The sequence below is a fragment of the Protopterus annectens genome, chromosome 1.part1, assembly GCF_019279795.1.
Source record: "Protopterus annectens isolate FY-2018-M chromosome 1.part1, PAN1.0, whole genome shotgun sequence".
NCBI classification, from domain to species: Eukaryota; Metazoa; Chordata; order Ceratodontiformes; family Protopteridae; genus Protopterus; species Protopterus annectens.
The window spans coordinates 354,827,342-354,852,114 of NC_056726.1; the positions used below are offsets into that span (position 1 = coordinate 354,827,342).

Below are 24,773 nucleotides of genomic sequence, written 5' to 3' on the forward strand. Positions count from 1 at the left end.
GCTGTTGAAGATTTGTGACTGCTGCCAAGTCAAGGAGGCAGATTAGTGGCAACATGCACATCTTTCCCCTAAGCAGTCAGCCATTCCAAGTCTACATGCCACCTTCTAAGGTATGGGTAAGTGAGAGACCTTCATGAAACATGCATCTAAAATGCTCCGTAATGCCCAAAAAAATGAATGGGCCAGTAAGGTCTCCACAGACAGGATCATATGGGCTGTAGGGGTGTCGCCCAGCCAGAGAATGTTAAGCTGTCACCCTGGGTCACAAGAAGGGGAGCCATTAGGGGATGTCCCATAGAAGACTTAAAAACCATGGAGTGGATATCTTATTTCTTGAATACATAAGTAATAACTTCTTCCTTATCCTGTTTAAGGGAGAGTTATGTCGGTTTATGAAGAAGTAGTGGTATCTTTGCTAGGAGTTCAGAAGGAAGAAAAAGGAATTAACCCTCCACCCCACCCCCGAGAGATGAGCAAGCTGTAATCCTCATCATCTGTCTCTTCACACCCACCAGACCAGCTGCTAGAGGCACTAGTCATCAGTTGAACACTTGTCACCTGGGTTACAGTTTGGGCTTTTGTTCTAGCAGATTGTTTTAGAGAATAACATTGGTTGATTGGTAGTTACTAGTAGGCATGCAGTCCATTAGACTTTTAATGAGCCTAGCCCGAATGCTTAATTGCCCCAAAGCACTGTCAGAGGGAATCAAACCACAGTTGTGCCATCACTCTTAGAAGTTATGAGTTTAGTTTGCCAAGGTTGTTGGTGAAAAACTGTTCTGTGAATCAGTGGAATCTTCTATACATGGATAGCAGCTAGACATGGAGAAAAAAGTTCTAAGTCTTATCTCCATTTCCTTAAATTTAAGATGGTAATACGAGTAAAAAGGTCACACATATATCCCATGTTGCTTCTGACACGAGGTTTAAGGTATCACACTGTGGAACGTCTAGCTTTGCTAGATTTTTCTTTGTGTTTTTAGTCAATTGTTTTTTTTTTTTTTTTTTTTTTTTGTGACCTTTTACTAGTTATTTTAGTTTGTTAGTGGGGATATTTTGTAGACACACTAATGTTTATGGATATCAGTTGGGTGCCACAACCCTGTGTTTCCCAAAGTCAAATATCCCTCCTATGCTGTGCTGATGATGCCATAAGAAGGTAGGAACATGCATATTTGTAGATAGAGGGGTTTGGCTTTATTGGCCTGAAATTGTCCATATAGACTTAAAAGAAAAAGTCATGGACATTCCGAATTACCATTTAGCTGAAAGGTTTAAGGTATTACACAGTGGAAAAGTCCAGCTTTGTTAGATTTTTCTTTTTGTGTTTTTAAATTTAAAATGGAACATGATGGAATGCACTTAAAAGCTACTCTTTGCAAAGGAAATTTGTAGTTTCCCTCCTTCAACAACCTGTTTGCAAGCGTTTACATTTTCTGTTACTCTGATAACTCCCCTGGACCCCTAGGAATTCATCTCCAAACATAGTTTCTTTGGACAGAACCAACACATATTTGGAGTTTCCAAGCAGGTTCTTAAAGTTCTTTTGCAAGTTCTACTGTTAGTGAACAGTAATCAAAGTAACTTGGATGCATTGCAACTTTGTGTGCATTGTTTGACAGGACTGGTTCATCTCAAGCTTTCATTCCATGCTGCAGCTGTGTCAGAGGATTTGAATATTCTGTTGGAGAGATTTGCTCTGTCCTGCGTTAAACCATTCTCCATCTTTGGTGCCTGATGTCTAACAAAGAGCCATTTTTCTGGTGGCTTGTTTCTTCAGAAAAAAAAATATGTTGCAGGATGTATGCTAGTTCATAGGTTGGTACTAGGCTATCAGCCCTAGGGTGGCTATTTCTTCCCACATTATTTACTTTCCTGGACCCTGTCTAGCAGGATCCCTGGGGTGAATTTGGTTCCTCTTGAAGAGGTCCAAAGAGGCACTCTGCTTGACATGTATGGGCAATCTATTCCAGAGTCTGGGGAGTCTCTGGGTCAGGAACCTATCCCTCCAGCATGTTTTGTTTATTGTGATGACAAGGTTTAGATCCCTGGAGCGTGTAGCTCTGAGGGATTGGGATTTCTTTAAGTGTAGCATGTCCAAGAGCTCTGAGTTTGACATGGCCTTGTATGTTAAGCAGAGAGAGTAGATGATATGCAACAGAGTATAGCTGGAGTTTTGGGCATCTGCTTTAGGCCTGTGATTCTTTTAGTGAGGTATTTCTGAGGCCTTTTCAGTTGTTGCAGATGTCTTGAGAGGTACATACCAAATGGGCGTTGTATTCTATAATGGGTCTAATGAGGGATGAGTACAGTGGGACAATGACCTCCTTTTTTCTGGATGAAAATAGAAGGATTTCCTATGGATACATGTTTTATAACAATACATTTCTTGGCATTGAGCTTGAGTCCATGGCTCTGGCACCAAGCATCTGTTTCTGTAAGGCCCTTTGTAGAGTATCCACATCATGATTCAGTAATGGCTCCCAGTTTGCAGTCATCTGCAAACTTAGTCCCTTAGTGTTGACCTGTACTTCAGAAACTTGTCTGGAGATGGATTTGGAGTCGGCTACTTTTACAGTGTGGGTTCTATCAGTAAGCCATTTAGCAACCCATTGGGTGACACAGGGATTAGTTTATCTATGATTCCAGAGTGGGGATGGTATCAAAGGCCTTGGCAAGGTCTAGATAGGCTGTGTGGACCACCTTACCCTTGTCCATGGCTCTGGAGACTGATTCAAAGAAGTCAATCAGGTTCAGGAGACAAGATCGGCCCTTCACAAACCCAAACTGGGTGGGATCCAGTGTTTGAAGGTTGCCAATGTCTTTGTTTATAAGTTCCACCATGGCCTTGCAGATAAGGCTTGTCAGACTGATGGGACAGTAGTGACACTTGGGTGAGGTGCCAGTTCATATTGTAGGTCATGTAGTACACAGCCCGGGATGTCATCTGGTCCCATGGATGCTGTATTCTTGGCTTTAGAACTGGAATTTGGCAATCTTCCGGTATTGAGACTGAGTTTTTAATTTCTCCATGTCTTTTGGGTTTCTAATACCATGACAGGAATGGACCCCATTCCTAAGTCAAAGTACGATTAAGTTCATGAAGTTAGTATTGTTTCAATCTTTGATGTCAGCCAGAAGTGCTCATCGCAGCACCCACAATGTGCCCAGTAATGACTACTCCTGCAATTCGTACGGAGTTGCATGTATTGGTAACGTATCTAAATAAGATTGTATTTTCTCTTTTATAAGACCCATTGCTCCTACTGCTGTTGAAACTGTCTGGGTATCTCTCTTCCACACTGCTCTTGTTTCTGCCTGGAAATACTAATATTTTATGACTTTGTCTCTCTCTCTGTATGCTTGACACTGTAGTCACCAGATGTAGCGATTTCAATGATGAATGTTACTTTTGTCTTTTTTTATGGACCGCTGTATCTAGTTTTCTCGCATCTGTCTTTTGAACTGTTGGCAGCAGTGATCCCATTTGATATAAACTTCATCATTTTCTGTGATGCTTTTTGTGGCTCATGTTTCCAGTGTTTTTCAGCTACTTCAGCATTATAATGTTAGCACAATCCCCAGTGCAACAGTCTTGCCCACATTATTATGCCTTTTAGTATGCAGTCCTTCTGCCATTAGTATATCACAACCAGCAACAAGATGTGCGACTGTTTCCAGTTCTGTTGTACAAAACCTACATTTGTCTTTCTCCCACATGTTCAGTGGACTATGTAAACCAAAGTGTACGTAGCCCACCATCTTGGGCCACCAGTATTAACATTTCATCTTTTGGTTTGAATTCACCTCTCCTTAGCCATTTCTGCATTCGATCGTGATCAACATTGGGGTTCTTCCAAGAGTTTTCTATACTTGCAGCTATATTTATGCATTTTCCATATTTCTTGCCTTCTAATCTGATCCTTTACCTTGTATTCTTTCTTTTGTTTTTTGGCACATTCAGTTGCTGCCTGATTTTTATCTACTTGTGGTTTGATTTCCATTCCTGTTTGATGCCGATATGCTTCTGATAAACTAAGCAGGGAAGTTGTCATAGACTTATTTTCCTCATGTCTCAAAACTTTCATGTCTGAGTTTTGTGAGTTCAGCAGATATGTATGCAGTGCCACAATTGCAGATCTATACATGTAATAAATTTCAAGTTAGGCCCGTACCTCCTTTGGAAGCTGGGTATGCACTGATTTTTATAAATCATTTGATGAGCATGAAGCATCTTTCTTTTCCTGTCTAATCTATCCAACACCTTTTGGAGCTAGTCAGTCACTCCAAAACTGTAAGGACAGGAAGAACAAATTGGTTTATAGCTTGAGTTTTGTTCCTAGCTCTTCTGAGATTGCTTCTCCTCTGGGGTATGCTTCTCCAGAGGAGGAGTCCAATGGAACATACTCCCCCTTTGGAAGATATCACCTTTGGGGAAACCGTTGTGCAAATGAAAGATTACTTCAAATAGGATTGCAGTCAGGTCTGTAAGGCACAAAAGGGGTATTACGACCTCTTACAGATGGAGTCTCCTAACCCCTCTGCAACCCCCCCCCCCAACCAGCCTGCCTTTTTTATGCCTTTTTGGCTGCTTCCAAATCCTTAGACTCCCAACCTCCTGCACCTAAATCCCCTGAAAGATTCTACAAAGAACCTGAGGGGATGCCAAGTTCTTCTTCAAGACCCCATCAGCTTATCCGTCTACCATTTCTGTTGCTGCTGATAAAACTTCCAAATTTCTGCCTTCCACTTCCTTGCTCCACTCTTGCAAGGAAAGTAGGATTATGGATAAGTTGGGCAAAAAAGTTTATAATTCTGCCACCTTGGCTGTTAGAGCCATTAACTATCAAACCTATATGGCCAAGTATTCCTTAGCTCTTCTGACAGATGCTATTAAACAATTTGGAGAATTACCAGATTCTCCCCAAACAAGTCCAAAATAGCTAGCCTTCTTAAATCATGCAACCAGGTAACCAGATACGCCATAAAATGTAGTTACGATGTAGTAGAGACCTCTGCCAGGGCAGCTGCATCAGGGTCAGTCCTAAAAATGTATTCCTATATTAAAGCAAAACTTATGGACTCACCCTTAGATAACAAGGCCTTATTTGGCACTGCAGCTGCAGGGCTCTTTAAGGCCCATCAGGAAAAGGGCAAAGAGCTACAAGATCTTAGACACATCTTTGTGTCCCTGTTTCCAGAGGAACTACCCAGTCAGAACAACCTTTGAGAGAAAGCCTTCTAAACACCTGTCTTCCAAAGGGAAAAAAGATTACCAGAAGGCAGGTCCCTTTTAGAGCTTCTCCTTCTACACCTGCACAAAAGCAGGCCTTTCAGGCTCAACCTGATAGTCTGCGACTACCAGGCCCTAAACCTAACTACTCCTTTCTCTCTCTGCCTATCACTGTCCCTTCCAGTTAGGAAACAGATTACCCAGGACTCTTGGGTCCTTAACATTATCAAACAAGGTCATTTCATGACCTGGGAATTCAGACCATCCTTCTGAGGTATCCCCCCAACCCCGAGACCAAGATGGTCTTCTTTCCTGCAGTTCTGCATTCCCTGCTATTTCTGGGCACCATTCAAGAGGTGCCTCCAAATCTAAAGGGGAAAGGATTCTATTCCAGTATGTTTCTAGTCCCTAGGAAAGAAGGTCCTTGGAGGCCTATCTTAGACTTATCCCATCTAAATACCTTTCTCAAAGTGCCTTCTTTTTGTACGCTGACTCTTCTTACACTCCTTCCCCTGATTCTCCATCAAGCCTATATGGTGTCCTTGGATATAAAGGATGCCTGTTTGCACATCCCAGTCCACCCACTCTTCAGGAAATCCCTTCGATTCTGTGTGGGCTCTTCAGATTTTCAGTTGTGTGCTTTGCCTTTTGGTCTCTCTACGGCCCCCAGAGTATTCACAAAATGCTTGGCCCCGGTCATAGCCCTCTGGAGAATGCAGGGTATTTAGATCTTCCCGTACTTGGACAATCTCCTCATTCAGGCTTCATCCCCAGGGTTGGTACAAGAGCACCTAGAATACACTATGACTCTGCTAAAGGGTCTGGGGTTCACCATAAATCTACAGAAATCCTCTCTGACCCCATACCTCGACTACAGGATACTCACAGTCCAAAGTATGGCCTGCTTGCCTGCCTGCCCCCAGAAACAAATATTGTCTTTCACCATTTATTTTCAGGGACTAATTCCACTGTAATCTCTGTCTGCCAGGGCGTTCTTGCGACTCTTGGGATTCATGGCTCCCACCATCCCCGTGGTACCCCTGGCATAACTACACATGAGAAAATTTCAGTGGTTCTTGAGAACAGTCTAGAAACAACGTCTTCATCCTCTAGAGTTTGTGGTCCCCCTTATACCCTGTTTAACAAAAACTGAAGTGGTGGATTTCACAGATTTCAAATAATCCAAGCCGCCTCCTACACCCCTTTCCTCCCAGCCAGGATCTGTACACGGATGTGTCAGACATGAGTTGAGGGGGCAACCCTAGGGAATTGGAGAGTGAGAGATGTTTGGACCCCTCTCAGTTGAAGCATATCAACATCATAGAAATGAGGGCCATGATTTTTGCCCTACAAATCTTCAAGCCCCAACTTTTACCAGGAGTGCTGAGATGGTACGCAGACAATAACACGGTCCTCTGGTACAGCAACAAGCAGGGAAGTGGGGCAAAGTCTACATCCTTTGCAGATTGGCTCTGTATGCGTGAGAGATTGCTTAACAGAGCCAGGTTTCTCTCCTGGCCGTCTACATCCCCTCAACTCAGAATGTGATGGCAGACTCACTAAGCAGGTCCATGACTCAATCCCATGAATGGATGTTAAACAGGGATTTGTTTTTGGACCTGGTCCATCAATGGAGTACTCTTCAGGTAGACCTGTTTGCCTCCCCATGAACAGACAGCTTCTGACATACTGCACCAGTATACACACCCCTGGGACTTGGAAGGTGGACGCTCTTTCCTTTCCTTGGAAGGAGATATTTGCATATACATTCCCCCCTTCCCTCTTCTTCAGAAAGTTCTGAAAATTCAGAGAGAGCAATCAGAAATCTTGTTAGTGACCTCCATTTGGCCAAAACAGCACTGGTTCCCCCTTCTCTATCATCTAGCCAAGGGCAATCACCAGAAGTTACCCCTCAGGATGGACCTAATCACACAGGGAAAGAGAACTATCATACACCCTCAGATATCCACCCTGAACTTAACCCTGTGGGTGATAGGGCTTTGATTCCCTTTAGACACCTTTACAGTGAGGAGGTGCTACAAGTTCTACAGGGGGCAAGAAAACCCACAACCAGAAAATCCTATCTATCCAGATGGAAAATATTTTTCTCTCAGATGTCTAAAACATAGCTTACAACCACTGTCTGCAGATCCACCAGTGGTCATTTCTTACCTGTGTGAAGTGATGAAAAGTCTTGTTATTTTCCTCCATCAAGGCATATTTATCTGCTATCTCAGCATGTTTACCTTTGACTCCTCCCTTGACATCCAGGTTGGAAGTCAAGCTATTTCTGAAAGGGGTTTTACACATCAGACCTCCAAGGAAACCTATCCATCCCCCTTGGGATCTTAATCTTGTTAGAAAAGCTTAGTTTAGCTCCCTTTGGGCCAGCTAAGGACTCTTCTCTACAACACCGGACATGGAAAACTGTCGTCCTGGTAGTTAACCTCAACCAGAAAGATCTCTGAACTGCAAGCCCTAATGGCATCATCCCCTTTCACAGTTTTCCATCAGGACAGGGTTTGCTTTTGTACCAACCCATCCTTTATGCCCAAGGTTGTGAATGACGTATCCTTAAATCAGGCCATCAATCTCTCTACCTTCTTTCCTTAGCCACAATCTCCTAGTGAAAGGATCCTTCACTCTTTGGATGTGCACAGACAGGTCAGATATTATTTGGCTAAGACCAAACCCATCTGCATTCATTTCCGATCACCCAAGAGCCTTGGGCCATCCTGTTTCCAAGAAAACTATTTCCTCCTGAAGTTGTAGAGCCATTACCTTCTGTTACACAGCCAATGGGAAAAATCTGCCAATGGGGAAAATCTCCCCTTTCCAGTTAAGGCACGCTCCATTAGGGCTGTGTCTTTGTCTGGGGCCTTCTTTAAAGGTTTGGATACAGCTTCCATTTTGGAGGCAGCTACATGGTCATCTGTTCACACCTTCACCAAACATTACAAATTGGATACTATTTCCAGGTCCAGAGCAGGATTTTCCAGGGCTACTCTACATGGATTTGTGAAAAATATCTCTGTTCCTCCTCCCAGTCCTTCTGTTGCATGAGCTTTGGCATCCTCCCTCATGTTTTGGATACTGCAGCATATGAATAGAAGGACATTGAAAAGTTGTGTAAAATCTTAGCTTAATCAAAGATGTTCTACTCTTCTATATGCTGCAGTATACCCCCCCCTCCCGTTTTCTCCCCAGTACTTGCCTGACTTCTGAAGACTCACTTCTGTTAGGCTGGTGCTTGGCGGCATTCAGTTCTGGGATAGGTGCGTGCTGACATCTGCTTTTTACCCAACGTCTGTTTATGACTGACGCACGCTGAGTGATGCGGGCTGACACACGCACCTTCAGAGTACCATTTAACTTTGGTAAAATGGCCGGACGTATGAGTCTACTGGAGGTGGACTCCCACATGTTATGGATACTGCAGGATATAGAAGAGAAGGACATCTGTGGTTATGGTAAGATTTCACACAACTATTCTTTTTCCTGTCTAATTTATCCAACACCTTTTGGGCCCAGTCAGTCACTCCAAAACTATTAGGACAGGAAGAGAAAATTTGTTTTATAGCTTGAATTTTGTTCCTACATGTCAACTCTGTTTTCAGGATTAATTTGAGTATTCTAAAATATTCCTTATTAAGTTTTATTCGCATTCATCATTTCCCAAATATTTATACACTCCCCCTTGCTCAAGTTTTTTTATATCACATTCTTGTCCCAAACTGATGTTTTCTTGGTGCTGCAACTTTCCTGCTTTAATGGTTGCTTTTGCACATTTGTCCAGACCAGATGACATTCTTACATCATCTGCTAAAGTTTTGACTACTTGCAGTTGTGCTTTCAGTTCCTCATCTGATGAGCTATACAGTTTTAAATCATTTACAAAGAGAAGATAAGCAGTCTTTGCACTTTGTTGTTTTCTAGGAGCCACATTATAGCCATGACCTAATCTGTTAAGCAGACAGCTTAATGGGCTAAGGGCAAGGCAAAACAGCAACGACCCTGGAATATCCCCCTTTGGAATTTTTATCCCTGGAATAATAATTTGACCTTTGTCGTGGCTTAACTCCAAAGTGGTTTGCCACTGTTAACATGGTCGCTGTGATGTAGTATATCAGTGTAGGGTGTGTCCAGCATTTTTAAGCAATGGTTTATCCATGAATGTAGGACACTATCAAATGCTTTTTTGTAGTCAATTCATGCCATACTTAGATTCTTCCCCTTTTTACAGTCTCCCTTATGACTTTATTTAACAAATTATCTTTGTTCCATGTGACTTTCTTTTATTGTCGTCCTGTTCTGTTGCCATAATTGAGTTTTTTCTAAATGACTGTAAACTCTGTCGACATCAATTCCAGTGTATAGTTTATACGTCGTCAGGAGGCAAGTTATTGGTCTATCATTTTGACAGTAGCTTGCAGGTTTGCTCTTAAGTAGCATTGTTTTTCCTGTTAGCCAGGTTGGTGTCTATTTTGGGGTGTGCATGTAAATAGTTCTTACTCATGGCTAAGTCTTCGTGCAGAGATGTGAATACTTTTAACCAGAAGTTAGGTACTGTATCTGCGTTTGGGATTTTCCAATTAGAGGCTTTTCTTAACTTTGTTTCTTCATCCCATTTCATAGCCTATACCTTTGAACAACTTATTCTTTCTTTTACTTCTATCCATTTGGCATTTTTGTTATGTTCCACAAGATCTTCATAAATACTTCTCTAAAATGTATCTATTTCTTCTTTTTTGGTGGTATTTCAATTAATTTTACCCTGTTTCCCAATTCTCTATAAAACTTTTTTGGGTCATCAGTAAATTGCTTATTTTGTACTTTTCCTTTATATTTATCTGTGTATATTCTAAGTTTTTAGGCATGTGCTGATATTTTTAGTTTATTATTTGAGATAGTGCATTATAAATCCTGATCCCTTTTAATGTTATGCATTGCTTTTATCACATCTGTCTTTCTGAATATTTTTGTTGGTCTATTCCCTCTTCTGTACTCTGTGACACTTCTTGTTTTAGTTGCTTTATAGTTTTCTCTGTTCAGTACTTCCATGATGGTATTCAATTTCTCCCCTTCCTTTCCTGTACTACCCTGTGTTCTTGTGTTAGAATTTTATCTTCGCAGTAGTATATCCTGTTTACTTCTGTTATATTGCATGGATCTCTATGGACAGTTCTAATTACTGTTCATTTGTTTTATCAATCTTCTAACTTTTTGGATTTTATTGACCTGCAGTCTGTTTCTTTCATTGATCTTAATATGTCTATCTCTATTAAATCAAGCAACTCTTCTCTTAGTTCCTCTTCTAAACTGAGGGCACAACATTTTTTTTGTCTATTTTCTGTGGGCATTCTGTTGAAAGTTCTATAGCATCTTCCTGTGGCACATTCTGTTCGGTTTTATCCTTTTTCATCTGTTGCTCTGTCATATGTGAACTCATTAGCCTATTACTCATTACTGACACAGTTACCATAGTTTCCTGATGTTCATCGCGTTGCACTGCTGCAGTCATTACACTTGGCTTATCCTGCCGTCAGGCGGTCCTGCAGTCGGCCAGAGTTCCAAAGTCTTGGTCCGGCGTCGGTTGCTGTCGCCTCCTCCCTGATGTCAGTGCGACAGGGGTATATAAGATGCAGCCAACGCCATTTTCTTCAGTCTTTCTTGCTGCATGGTGCCCGAAGCAAAAGCAGTTCGCAAGTGCCGGTCGGCCGACTCTTGAGATTTTCATTCCGAATCCAGAACCAAAGTCTTCTAAAAAAGGCTAAGTACCCCATTGGGGAAACTTTTTCTTGCCTCAGACCGATGTCCGTAGAAGTTAATAACTGTATTTCTTGTGGGAAGCAAATACCTGATAAGGATTTCCACTCCTATTGTATTCCATGCGTAGGCCGTGACCACGACGTCACTGGTTGTCGGTTTTGTGCTAGGTTTAACAAGCGCACTATTAAACATCGGTTTGATTTTGCCTGACATTATTTTGGTAGAAAATTCAATTACACCATGCCATCGGAAATTCCGATGACCGCAATGCATAAAAAGCGCAAGGACAGACATCCGAGGCCCAAAACGGACAACAAGGCCTCTTCTAGGCTGGTCGCCGGTTCTTCGGTTTTCAGCGAGGCGCCTACGCAGCCCCTGACGACCGCTTCCACAGAACCACAGACCGCATCAGACTCCCATGTGGAGCTGGCTGGTCCTTCGGACGCACTAGGCTTTCAGCTTACCGATCCTAAACCTGCAGAGGGAATTGAAGTAGCTGAGCAATCCACAGTTACAGAGGGTGTTTTCAGATCTACCCAGTTAACCATTAAAACCCTCTGTTAAGTCTAAGCCCCCCTTAAAAGCAAAGAAACAGACACAACTCTCTCCAGAACAGGCATCCATGCCTAAGAAACAAATGCTAAAAATGGCCGAGGACCTAATCACCCTGATCAGGGGGTCCCATCCCCCTCCTGATAAAAGGCCCAGACAGGATGCAGACTATGAATCTTCTGACCAGTTGTCCATTTCCTTAGACTCTTCCTCGGACCTAGGATATTCTTTACCCCCTTATGAGGATTCTGATGCTGAGGAATCAATTCCGTCAGCCTCTCCACCTGAGGATTACTCCTTTGGGGAGACCTTACATACCATGAAGGACCATTTCCATTGGGAAGGTCAGGATTACTCAGAATCCAAGAAAAGGCTCAGAGACTTCCTTTTATTGCCTCAACACAGACCCCTTGCTATCCCACCAGTTTTGGACATTGTGGATGATGTGTACACTGAATCCAGTTTGAACCCTGACTCCTTACCCCCAGCCCCAGTTAAACCTGATAGATACTACAGAGTCCCTGACTCTCACAAATTTGTGTACAAAAGCCCTGTTGCTGACCCTGAAACTATTTCTCAGGGACCCAAAGGGATTAAGGCCTCATCAGCAAAAAAACAGTTCCCTCTGACAGAGATTCCAGAGCTTTAGACAGATGGGGAAAGAAGGTATATATGTCTGCAACTTTAGCAATGAGAGCCTTGAATTGCCAGTTTCACATGCTAAAATATCAGCAATTTTTGATGTCTCAGTTGAAACAAAATATGCTTCCAGATTCAGATCCTCCTAACTTAAAAGAAATGCAGGATTTATTGCATGCTGCTGAACAAGTGGGAAAACATGCTTTGCAATGTGGGTTTGACTCCTTAGAGGCCTCCTGTAGAGCAGCAGTTACAGGCTCTGTCATTAGAAGGCATGCTTGGTTAAAAGAACATACGTTACCAGATCATGTTAAGGTCAAATTATTGAATGCACCTTTGCAGCGGGATGTGCTGTTTGGAGTTAAGGCAGAGGAGGTATTAAAGAAGATGGAGGATAAGGCAAAATCTATGCAAACGGTGAAAGATTTACAGGTTCAGCCTCCTCGTTTTAGCAGAAATTGGCCAACAAAGAATTGGTCCTTTCCAGTCACACAGACCTCAAAGGGGCAGATACAGACATCCAAGAGGTAGAGGTCAGACACGAGGCCCTTACAGGCCTCGACAATGGGGCACACCAGGCCAGAAAGAAGGAGAAGACAGGCCTCAACCTTATAAAAAAACAGACTCAATGACTTTCCACTACAGCTGCCAAACAGTTCTCTCTTGGCAGCCCCCTTAGGAGGAAATCTGGCACTTTTCTATCACAACTGGCATTGCATCACAAAAGACAAATGGGTTCTCAACATTGCAACTCAAGTTTACAGTTCCCATTTTCACACCCTGCCAAGGCTAAAAGGAATGCCAAATCTGCCAACAAATCAATGAGCAGAGGCTCAAAAACAAATTACAGCACTCATGGACATGAGAGCTATTCAAAAGGTACCACCACAGGAACAAGGACAAGGATTTTACTCAAGACTCTTTCTGGTTCCCAGAAAGGACAAAGCCTGGAGACCCATTCTGGACCTTTCTATACTAAACACTTACCTGGATGTACCGAATTCAAGATGTTGACACTACAGCAGCTTCTTCCCATGCTGGGCAAGAAAGCTTGGCTCGTGACGTGGGACCTCAGAGGCATACCTGCATGTCCCTATCAGACAAAACTGCAGAAGATACCTCAGATTTCTAGCTGGTTCAATGCACTATCAATTCTCTGCACTGCCCTTTGGCTTATCTACTGCGCCCAGGGTCTTCACAAAGTGCCTGGCACTAGTAATTGCATTTTGCAGGCAAAAAGGAATTCAAATTTATCCATACCTGGACAACTGCCTGATTCAAGCAGAGAGCAAGGACATTCTACTAAAGCATCTGGCATACGTAAAAAAGTTATTAAGTTGCCCTGGGGTACACAGTAAACGAAAAGAAATCAAAACTATTGCCCTCACAACAGATAATATTCCTGGGTGCCAGCTTGAACACAACGGCCCATATGGCTTATCTCACGCCAGACAGGCAAGGACAACTGACTCAATATTTTCAATTAATGGCAACAAAGACCCAACTCCATGCAAGAAGAATTCTGCAGGAATTGGGCTACATGGCATCTTGCATACTACTAATTCCATATGCCAGACTGCATATGAGGAAACTACAATGGTACCTAAAGAGCGTATGGTCTCAACACTGTCAAAGTTTGGAAACAGTTATAGCACTAATTCCTTGCCTACAACAGGTGTTTTGATGGTGGGCACAAGCTTGTCACCTCAACAAGGGACAGCCTTTCACTCATCCCATAGCCAGGCAGACACTGACAACAGATGCATCGGATTGCACCTGGGGAGCACACATGGCAGGAAAATGTATCCAGGGCGAGTGGCCCACAGAGCAAAGAAATCTCCACATCAATCAAAAAGCGATGCTAGCTGTACAAAATGCTGTTATACCTTTCAAGGACCTACTGCATCCAGGACAATTACTACTAAAGACAGACAACACCACAGTTATGTGGTACATAAACAAGCAAGGGGGCACACACTCCTACCCCCTCTGCAGACAAGCCATGACCTTGTGGAACACCACTCTAAACTACCAAGTTCATCTGCAACCACAATTCCTGCCAGGAGAGAAAAACACACTGGCAGACGACCTAAGCAGAAACATTATGGACCCACACGAATGGGAACGGAATCCACAAATATTCAGAATGTTAACACAAAAATGGTGGAGCCCAGACATAGATCTGTTTGCTTCCCCAAAGAACTGCCAATTACAGAAATTCTGCACAAGGAGTTACCATCCACAAGCATGGAAAGTGGATGCCCTCTCATTCAGCTGGAAAAAACTACAAGTATACGCTTTCCCTCCTTTACCTCTCCTCCCAAAGGTACTCATAAAAGCCAGGCAGGAAGAGCCAAAAATTATACTGGTTGCACCAGACTGGCCACACCAACACTGGTACCCAATCTTAAAGAACTTCGCACAAGAACCACCCTGGATTTTGCCTCATATCCCAGAGTTGCTGACACAGCACAACAATCAGATACTTTACAGCCAGCTAAAGACCTTTAAACCTAGCTGCATGGAAAATTCCCTAGTCAAGCAAGCAATGCCTCTCTCCAAAGCTGTTATGGATATCATTCTGGAGGCCAGAAGGCCTAGCACCAGGAAAGCATACTCGGATAAATGGAAGAGATTCTGTGCCTGGAACCAAGCGCACAGCCTTGACCCTCTTGTTCCAAACATTCCTCAGATACTTCAATACTTAACTGAGATGCTGGACGAGGGCCTCTCTTTTTCATCCATCAAGATCCACGCCTCAGCTATCTCTGCTCATTATAACACGGATCCACCAATTTTTTTCTAATCCTTTGCTCAAACAATACCTCAGAGGGGCTAAAAACATAAGACCGCCCCGTAGAGCACCTACACCAACTTGGGACCTCAACTTTGTTTTGGAAAAATTAACTCTACCTCCTTTTGAGCCAGCTAACAAAGCAGAAATAAAATACATCTCTTTGAAAACTGCTCTGCTACTGGCAATTACATCAGCACAAAGAGTTTCAGAATTACAGACACTAATGGCAGTGGAACCTTTCCTCATCTTCCACCAGGACAGGGTGTCTTTAAGAACTAACCCTACGTTTATGCCAAAGGTGGTATCAAGTGTGGCTCTGAACCAAACTATTCACTTGCCAACTTTTTTATCCAAAACCACAGATCAAAGGGGAGAAACATCTACATTCTTTGGACATTCACAGACAGTTATGCTTCTACTTGGACAAAACCAAAGCTTTCAGAAAATCTGAGCAATTATTGGTAGCATACGCTGCAGGAGCACAGGGAAAAGCCATTTCAAAGCAGACTATTTCAAAATGGATAGGACACTGTATACGTTTCTGCTATACCTACCATGGGAAACCTGTACCTAGCAGCATTAGATCTCACTCCACCAGGGCAACAGCCACTTCAACTGCGTACCTCAGAAGAGTACCTGCCAAGGATATTTTGAAAGCAGCAACATGGATCTGTGCATACCTTCACCAAACAATACCATTTGCTTTTATGCTCCAAATCCAGAGCTGGCTTCGCCACTGCTGTACTGCAGGGCCTTATAGCCACCCCTATTGCCTTATAGATCCAGCCTCCCTACCTCATCTTTGGGATTCCACCCAAGTGTAATGACTGCAGCAGTGAAACACGATGAACATAGTACAGTTTTGTACCTACCATAAATGTAGATGTTCGAGTGTTGACACTGCTGCAGTCCAGGTTACCCTCCCTCCTTCCCCTCTTACTTTCTGGTACTTACCTAGGACATCTAACCTTTTTACCTATGGGGAGTATTTACTGGTAACTAAAAATAGTTGTTTGCTTTTCTTTTGTATTGTTTACTAGCAATTTGAATTGCCTACCTATTTGGGGGCACCTGACATCTGGGGCAAGAAAAACTGAAGAAAATGGCGTCGGCTGCATCTTATATACCCCTGTCGCACTGACGTCAGGGAGGCGGCAACGGCAACCAACGCCGGACCAAGACTTTGGAACTCTGGCCGACTGCGGGACCGCCTGACGGCAGGTTAACCCAAGTGTAATGACTGCAGCAGTGTCAACACTCGAACATCTGCATTTATGGTAGGTACAAAACTGTACTTTCCTTTCCTTGCTGTCCATCTTGAAGTGAACATTAGATGTTATGTGATCCTATCTCGCCTACATTCCTTACTCATGGGATCGGAGCTGAGGATCGGCTCCGACTCGGCCAAACTTTCTAGCACGAAGTCCCTAATTGGCTGGGCTAACCCAGTATCCCAGGGTGCACCTCGCCCTAGCCCCAGATCTCGTTTGCCACTCGTAGAGTTAGGACATGGTCTCATTTGGCTCTGGCTAAGTACCATTTTAAATACCTTTAAAATACTTTTAGTATTTTAGCAGTCTCTTTATGTCAAAAGCTATTTTCATAGCTATTTTTCGTGTTTGATTAGTTGTTGCGTGAGGTTGCAAGCTTAGTTGTTTGTGGTATCCCTACTGTTTCGCGGGCTAGGCCCGTTTAAGTTAGAGGACCTAGTCCTCCTGGTTGTGATTTGCTGTTGTGTTGGTGGTTAACTATTTGCTTTAGGAAGCGTTTAAGTTAGTTTCCTTGTCCTGTCAACTGTTTGTCGGTCTTCCGCCCTCCCTTAGTGTTTGACTCTGTCGGTTGTGTGTGGCGCGGTTGCTTGCCATGTCGAAAGAACTCAAGGAACATAAACCCTCCGGGTTTAAGAAGTGTACTAAATGTGGCCATAAAATGTCCATCACAGATGGGCACTCTATTTGTGTGTATTGTCTTGGGGCTGTTCACTTGCAAGAGTCCTGCAGTTTCTGTCATGTGTTGAGCCCTAGGGTACTGCAGGAACATAAAAACAAATGGATTTTGAAAGGTCTGATCAAGCCCTCCTTTGAAGAGGCCTTTGAGTCGTCCCCGCCTTCTAGTACCAAGTCAAAGCCTTCTAAGTGCAAGAATAGATCTCCGGCTCCGTCTGCTTCTTCGGAGCCATCGGAGAAGGTTTGTTAATTGGATACTTCCTCCTCGGCTCCTCCATCCTTGGGGCCGAAGGAGAAGGTCTCGGAAATGTACACTACATCCTCGGCTCCATTGCCCTCGGGGCCAAAGGACTCTGATATGGATACTACCTCCGCTGCTCCATTGTCCTCAGGGCCGCAGGAGGTATCTGTTGTACTGGGGTCGACCTCGGCTCCGATATTATTGGAACCTCTTCGGAGCAGGTCACCCAGTGTCAGGCATGAGTTTTCACTCGGGAGATCTAGATCTCCCTCTATTTCTTCCAAGTCCTCTAGGCTGTCTGATTTGGATGTGGATAGGGTGGTTCAGAGACTCCTACAGTCACCGGTGTTAGCAAAATTGTTTTCGGCTCTGACCAGTTGGCTCCGGAGCCGGTTCCCATGCTTGTTTCGATGATTCCTCTTCCGAACACCCATGTGTCGTCGGAGCCGGAGGGCCCCGCGCCGAGTGATGTTCTGGTGTCGGCTCCGATACCCTGGGTGAGTCTGTCGGAGCCGGCTTCGGCTCCTACTAGGCCGGCTCCGTCCTCTGGTTTCGGCACTCAGGTTTCCTCAGTCGAACCCGAGGGGGATGCCTCGGGACTCTGGTCAGTTCCGAGCCGCCCTCTTGGTGCTTCAGCTCGGGGAATCTCGACTCCGATCGTGGTCTCGGAGACTGGTCGGTCCTCTGATCCGGGGGGACCAGCCTTCAAAGCCATGAGGAGCGCCCTGGCCAGGTAGTCAGGTACATCACCTGGTTCGGTCACTCCGTCCCCTTACACCCTGGCTAGAGCCTCTGATGCCCCCCTCTCCATGGACGGCGGAGCCCTAAGGTCTGGGGATACCCCCTTGAGCGGTCCCCTACTTTCTGAGGGCCCCTCAGAGTCGGTGCCTGAGGAGCCTCCCAGTAAGAAGTCGTGCAAGAGGAAGCACATAGACTCCCAGGACGAGTCACTCACTTCCGATACCGACCTCGAGGAATCAGAGGGTTCCCCCAAGTCGTCCTCCAATGATGTCTCTTTCTCCGACATCCTGGAGATTTTGAGACAGAGAGGCGACTGGCCCTCTAAGACCCCCTCTGAGGAGGAGTCGGTATTCTTCAAGACCTTTGGAGCTCAACCCTCCGCCTCCTGGGTGTCTCCACCCTTCGACAAACTCCTAGACTTGATTTGTCGAAGGGTTTGGGAGAACCCTGATTCTGTGGAACCGGTGCCCAAACGTCCAAACAAGTTCTTGTCTGCTCCCCCGGGCAAAGAGTTTCTTACCAAAGGGGTTTCAGTAGATTCCTTGGTGGTGGCGGCAGGAAGTTGCAGAGGCTTCTTCTTCAGTCCACCCTCCTAACAAGGAGTCCAGGAGTATGGACCAGTATGGGAAGCGTACCCTGTCTTCGGCGACCTTCACCTTACGGTCGTTGAATTACCTCTGTCATTTCACTCGGGTCCAAAGAGATCTCCTGAAGGAGCTAGGAGATACTCTGATGGGTAACATGCCTGAGGCGGTAGCACAGACTGTTAATGCTCAGTTGTCTACCCTAGGGTCCATTGTCAACTCGTCCATGAGGCTCATATCTTATGCAGCCGAAGGGGCGAGTAGGGCAGCTAGCTCAGGTGTAGCTCTCAGAAGGCAAGCCTGGATGCGCCTGTGTCATTTTGCGGAGGCCTTTAAGTCTTCCTTCACTGTCACCCCCTTTGATGGGTCCTCTCTTTTCGGACCCAAAGTGAAAGACACACTCACCAGATGCGAACAGGAGGGAAAGACCCTATCTGCCGTAGGAGCCCGTTTTTCTCTCCCTTCTAGGCCTTGCCCCAAGGCTCAGAGAGGGGGGAAAATGTGGTTCAAAAAGTTTGAGGTCCTTTCCCATGGCTCAAGGTGAGTTCCCCTCCAGAGGCAGAGGAGGGGGGGATTATTCTGGAAGATGCCCTCCTAAAGGCAGAGGGGGCCCCCTCAACTCGGGAGACCGCAATTCCTTTTGCGGCTCTTCCTTCCAGCGTTCCTGACGTGTTGCCCGACTGTGCTATTCCGGAGCCAGTCGGGGGCCGAATTTCATTGCATCTGGAAGCCTGGGAGAGCATCACCCAGGATCGTTGGGTGCTTCGAATAGTTACCGGAGGTTACACTATTCCCTTTGCATCGACACCCCCTCCAGTCAGAAGGATCCCGGACGTCCCACCCAGTCAACAGGATCAAGCAGCACTAGAAGTGGCAAAGCTGCTAGAAAAGGAGTCATCCAACCAGTCCCCTCAGACCATGTCAGATCAGGAACTTACTCACGACTCTTTTTGGTGCCGAAAAGAACAGGGGACCTGAGACCCATTCTGGAGCTTAGTCGACTCAATCACTACGTTCTGAAGTCCAAGTTCCGAATGGTCGCATTTCAGTCCATTTTTCCACTGCTGGAGAAAGGAGTATGGATGTGCTCCATTGATCTCGAGGATGCCTACTACCACATCAAACTGGAAAAGGCATCCAGGAGTAATTTACGCTTCCGGCTAGTAGCCAGTCACTTCCAGTTTCGTGCCCTGCCCTTTGGTCTCACCACAGCCCCCAGGGTGTTTACCAAGTGCTTGGCAGTGGTTACTGCTCACCTAAGATGTCTAGGATTCCAGGTGTTTCCGTATCTGGATGAGTGGCTTCTCGCCGCTCCCACCAGGCATCTACTCATTCAAGCCAGGGAGATGACCATCTCACTTTGCCAACATCTAGGAATTACTTTGAACTGGGAAAAGTCTGCCTTGCAGCCCTCACAGCGTGTTGTTTTTATAGGCGCAGAGCTAGACTCTATTCAAATGCGCGCCTTTCTGCCAAAGGACAGGATAAGGGTGTTGCAGTCTCAGATCCATGCACTGTTGCCCCTCAGAAAAGTTCAGGCCAGGTTAGTTCTTCAGCTCTTTGGATCCATGGCCTCCACCATCATGCTGGTACCCCTGGCCAGGTTACACATGCGGATACTGCAGTGGCTCATGTCGGTTCAGTGGTCCTTTCAAAAGCTTCCTCTTTCCCACTTTATACTTCTCACGGAGTGATGCAAGCAGGACCTCCTCTGGTGGCTATGCTCCTCCAATCTGGAGAGAGGGAGGAGCTTGGTTCCTATGTCTCCAGTGGCCATGGTGACCATGGACGCCTCCCAGATGGGGTGGGGGGGCATTATCTAGGCAGGACGGTCCAAGGCACCTGGCAAGACCACGAGGTACACTTGCACATCAATGTTCTGGAGATGAGAGCGGTGTTTCTGGCATTGTGAGCACTCCAGGACTTTCTACCTCTGGGAACGATTGCAATTCACTCGGACAACATGTCCGTGGTGTGGTACCTGAACAAGCAGGGGGGAACCAAATCTTACCCCCTCTGCAGAGAGGCCATGCGAGTGTGGCAGTGGGCAGCGTCTTTCCAACGGTTTCTAGTGGCAACGCACATTCCGGGGAGGTCCACCGTGATAGCGGACAGGCTAAGCAGAGCTATTCTGATGCCTCACGAGTGGTTCCTGAACAACCGAGTGGCGGTTCAGATCTTCAAAAAGTGGGGTCAGCCTTGCTGCAATCTCTTCGCCAGCCCCCTCAATGCCAAATGCAGCAAGTACTTCACTCTGATCCCCCCACAGGGGGAGTCACCCAGGGACGCTGTAGCTCACGATTGGCCCCCCCGGTCTGGTCTACTCTTTCCCTCCGTTTCCTCTGTTGCCAAGAGTGATACAGAAAGCCATATCCGTGAGAAGCAGGATGATTCTTATTGCTCCACACTGACCTCGACAAGTATGGTTCCCCTTTCTTCAACGGTATGCACTGGACGGTCCGTGGACTCTGGACCCAGTGTCAGACCTCCTGATTCACGTCAGGATAACTTCATCCATCCATGCGGACCCTCAGGTTGACAGCCTGGCTGCTCCAGTTCCATCCCTAGTCAGGCTACATTCCTTTTCTCCTGAAGTGGTGCACATCTTGTCTTCTTCTCATAAGTCTTCCACCAGGAAGATTTATTCCAGCAAATGGAGGAGATTCTCCATTTGGGCTCAGGCCCAAGGGTTGGATCCCTTCACAGCCCCTATTCCGTCGGTCTTGGATTTTTTAGCCATGTCGTTCCATCAGGGCTCTGTGCCCGCTACCATTAAAGTACAGTTGGCCGCGATTTCCAATTTTCACACATCTTATGAGCCCTCTCTTATGGGCCACAAGCTCTGTAAAGCTTTTCTAAAAGGCGCTTGGTTACTTCGTTCCCCAGTTTCTGAGCCTATGCTGCCATGGGACCCGAACCTTGTGCTACAAGCTATTATGTCACCACCCTTTGAACTGGCTGCCACTTGCGACTTGAAATTCTTATCTTGGAAGATGGCTTTTCTGATAGCCATTACATCGGCCAGGAGGGTATCAGAACTTCAAGGCTTGTCCATTAAACCTCCATATTTAGTCTTTCACAAGGACAGAGTCTCTCTCAGGCTTAACCTGTCCTTTCTCCCGAAGGTGTCATCCCCGGTCAATCTTCATCAATCTATTGAGCTACCAGTGTTTTTTCTGAACTTTTCCAATAAAGCAGAGTTCAGGTTGCATCAGTTGGATGTGCACAGACAACTGAGATTTTATTTACATAGGAAGTTAGGAAATCTGACCAATTTTGTGTCCTTTTCAGAGAACAGAGCAGGTAGTCCTATTTCCAAGTGCACTATTTCTAAATGGATCAGAGACTGTATTTCATTCATTTACTCGTCAGCAGACAGAACTTTACCCTTTCCCGTCAAGGCTATTTCTACCAGGGCTATGTCTACGTCAGTAGCTTTCCATGCTAGACTTTCCTTGGATGATATTTGTGCTGCGGCAACTTGGGCTTCTCCCAACAGTTACTCATTGCAAGCTGGATGTGGCTTCTAGGGGCCGGCCTTCCTTTGGTTCCACAGTTCCCAGGAATATCTTCTTATGAGCCTCCCAGGATAGAGGTGCTGGGGACGCTGTCCCGTGAGTAAGGAATGTAGGCGAGATAGGACCACATGACATCAGTTAGTTATGTACTCACCATAACGATTGATGTATGTGGTCCATCTCACCTCCATTCCTACGTACCCTCCCACCTGCCCCCTTCCTAGAGGAATTGGAAGAATTTTTGGCTCCGTGGACCCTTCAAGGTCAGTGATTTGTTCCCCTATCTGGATGGATTTTCTTCCAGTGTTTGAGTATGGGTTATGAGTGTTTTGGTTGTTATGATTGCAAACAAGATCTGGGGCTAGGGTGAGGTGCACCCTGGGATACCGGGTTAGCCCAGCCAATTAGAGACTTCGTGCTAGAAAGTTTGGCCAAGTCGGAGCCGATCCTCTGCTTCGAACCCATGAGTAAGGAATGTAGGCGAGATGGACCACATACATCGATCGTTATGGTGAGTACATAAGTAACTGTTATACTAGTTTCCTGTGGAAGGCTCCAAAATGTCTTCTTATGACAACTGACAAATTGCTTCCCATTCCAGTGATTTCTCTTTGAATTGGATGTCTAATTCTATATCCTGCTGTGGTGCTTTCTGAATTAGATTTTCTACACTGAATCTTTCACATTGCAGGTACTCCATAACCTCAGTTTCTATTTTTTTAACTTCTCCATTACTAATCTTCTTTTCTCCTTAATTCCTCTTTGTCTTCTTATTTTTTGTTTTGCAAAGTTTTCCATGTCTGGATTCCTTTGCCTGTATTTCTCTTCAAATATCTTTGGTGCCGCTCTTTTTGTATTGGTTAGATGTTCTTCGTGTTTCACTGTTGCAGTCATCACATTTGGGTTATCCCTGCCAGGGTAGTCGTCGGCCTGCCCGAATACCAGAGACTTAGTATTTCTGTGTCAGTTGCTGTTGCTTGAGGACTGATATTAGGTCGTCAGTAGTATAAAGTAAGGCAGCCGACGCCATTGCATCCGTCTTTCTTGCAGTGGAGCCCGAAGCAGTTAGCATGAGTGCTGGTCGGCTGCTACCTGAGTTTTCATCTTCCAAATTGAAGTTGAAGTCTTCTAAAGCTAAGTACCCCGTTGGGGATCCTTTTTTCTTGCACTAACTAATGTCAGAAAAAGTTAATAATTGTCTCGCGTGTGGAAAGCAAATACCACACTGAGAATTCCACTCTTACTGCATCACTTGTTTAGGCCCAGACCATGACGTCCCTCATTGTTGCTTCTGTGCTTTGTTCAGTGCCAGAGCTATACGTTGTCGGGCCCTTATTGTAGCCAGATATTTTCGCTTACAGTCCTCAAATTCCGATATGGCTTCGGTAAGCCATCCGACAGCAGATCTTCCAAAAACACCTAAAGATAAAGAGAGAGACAGACTGCACAGGTCCAAACCTACCGACGATGCTTCCGTTAAGCTAGTCGTCAGTTCTCCGGTATTTGGGGAGGCACTTTCACAGCCCCTGATGCCCGCTTCTGTTTGTTCACAGGCTGCTGCTAAGACCCTTTCGGAGTCCGGTATGCCGCAAAACTCTTCTTCGACTAAGAATCCTGTGGTTGTCTCTACCTTGGATGGGTCCGGAGCTGCTGAGCAGGCACTGGCTTCCGAGGAAGTCTTTCGCACTACCGAATCTTGACACAAACAGACTTCTTTTGCGACTACCATTCTTTCTAAAACTACCAGGTTTCTTAGGCCCAGGGTACAGACCACACCCAAGAAATCGATGACCCAGTCTCAGGCGCTTGCTTCCTTGCCTCAGTCTCAAATGCTTAAAATGGCAGAAGACCTTATCATGCTGATCAGAGGAAGCCAAGCTACCCCCTCCAAAAGGAAAAGAGATCTGTCCCCTGTAGTTTTGTCTGAACAAGAGTCATGAATCTGATGCATCTGAATATGAAGACATGCAACCCCTCTCCACTTATGAGGATTTTGATGCAGAGGATTCCATTCCTTCAGCCTCTTCCCCTGAGGATTTTCATTTGGGGAAACCCTGCATACTTTAAGGGAGTATTTCCAATGGGAGAGTCAGGACAACCCTCAGTCTAAAAAGAGACTCGGGAAATTCCCACAACACAGACCCTTGTCCCATCCCCCTAGTCCTGGATGTTGTGGAGGATGTTTTCCTCTAATCCAGCTCGACTCCTGATGCCCTTCCTCCTGTTCCCAGAAAACCAGACAGATACTATGAAGTCCGACTCGCACAAATATCTTTTTAAAAATCCTACAGCTGACCCTGAGGTAAATTCTTAAGGGCCAAAAGGGATTAAAGCAACCTCTGCTAAGAATCCCATCCCCTGATGCAGGGATTCCTGAGCATTGGACAGATGGGGTAAAAAAGTATACACCTCAGCTACTCGTGCTATCAGGGCACTAAATTGTCATATGTTCGTGTTTCACTGTTGCAGTCATCACATTTGGGTTATTTGCCTGCAGGTAGCCCTCAGTTGGCCTGAATACCAAAGTTTTGGGATTTCTGCGTCGGATGCTGACGCTTCTTCCATGACGTCAGGGGTATAAAACATGCAGCTGATGCCATTACATCAGTCTTTCTTGCCGTGCAGTGCCCGAAGCAGAAACAGTTCGCAAGTGCCGGTCGGCCGACTCCTGAAATTTTCGTTTTCGAGTTTCTGACCCGAAGTCTTCAAAAAAAGATAAGTACCCCGTTGGGGATGCTTTTTTCTTGCTCTAA

The 24,773-nt window shown here is 45.4% G+C and overlaps 1 protein-coding gene across 1 annotated transcript in view; it reads left to right on the forward strand.

The window, feature by feature from the left end:
- Positions 1–24,773, forward strand: part of UBR4 (ubiquitin protein ligase E3 component n-recognin 4) — a 3,959,899-nt gene that overhangs the window by 3,219,470 nt on the left and 715,656 nt on the right.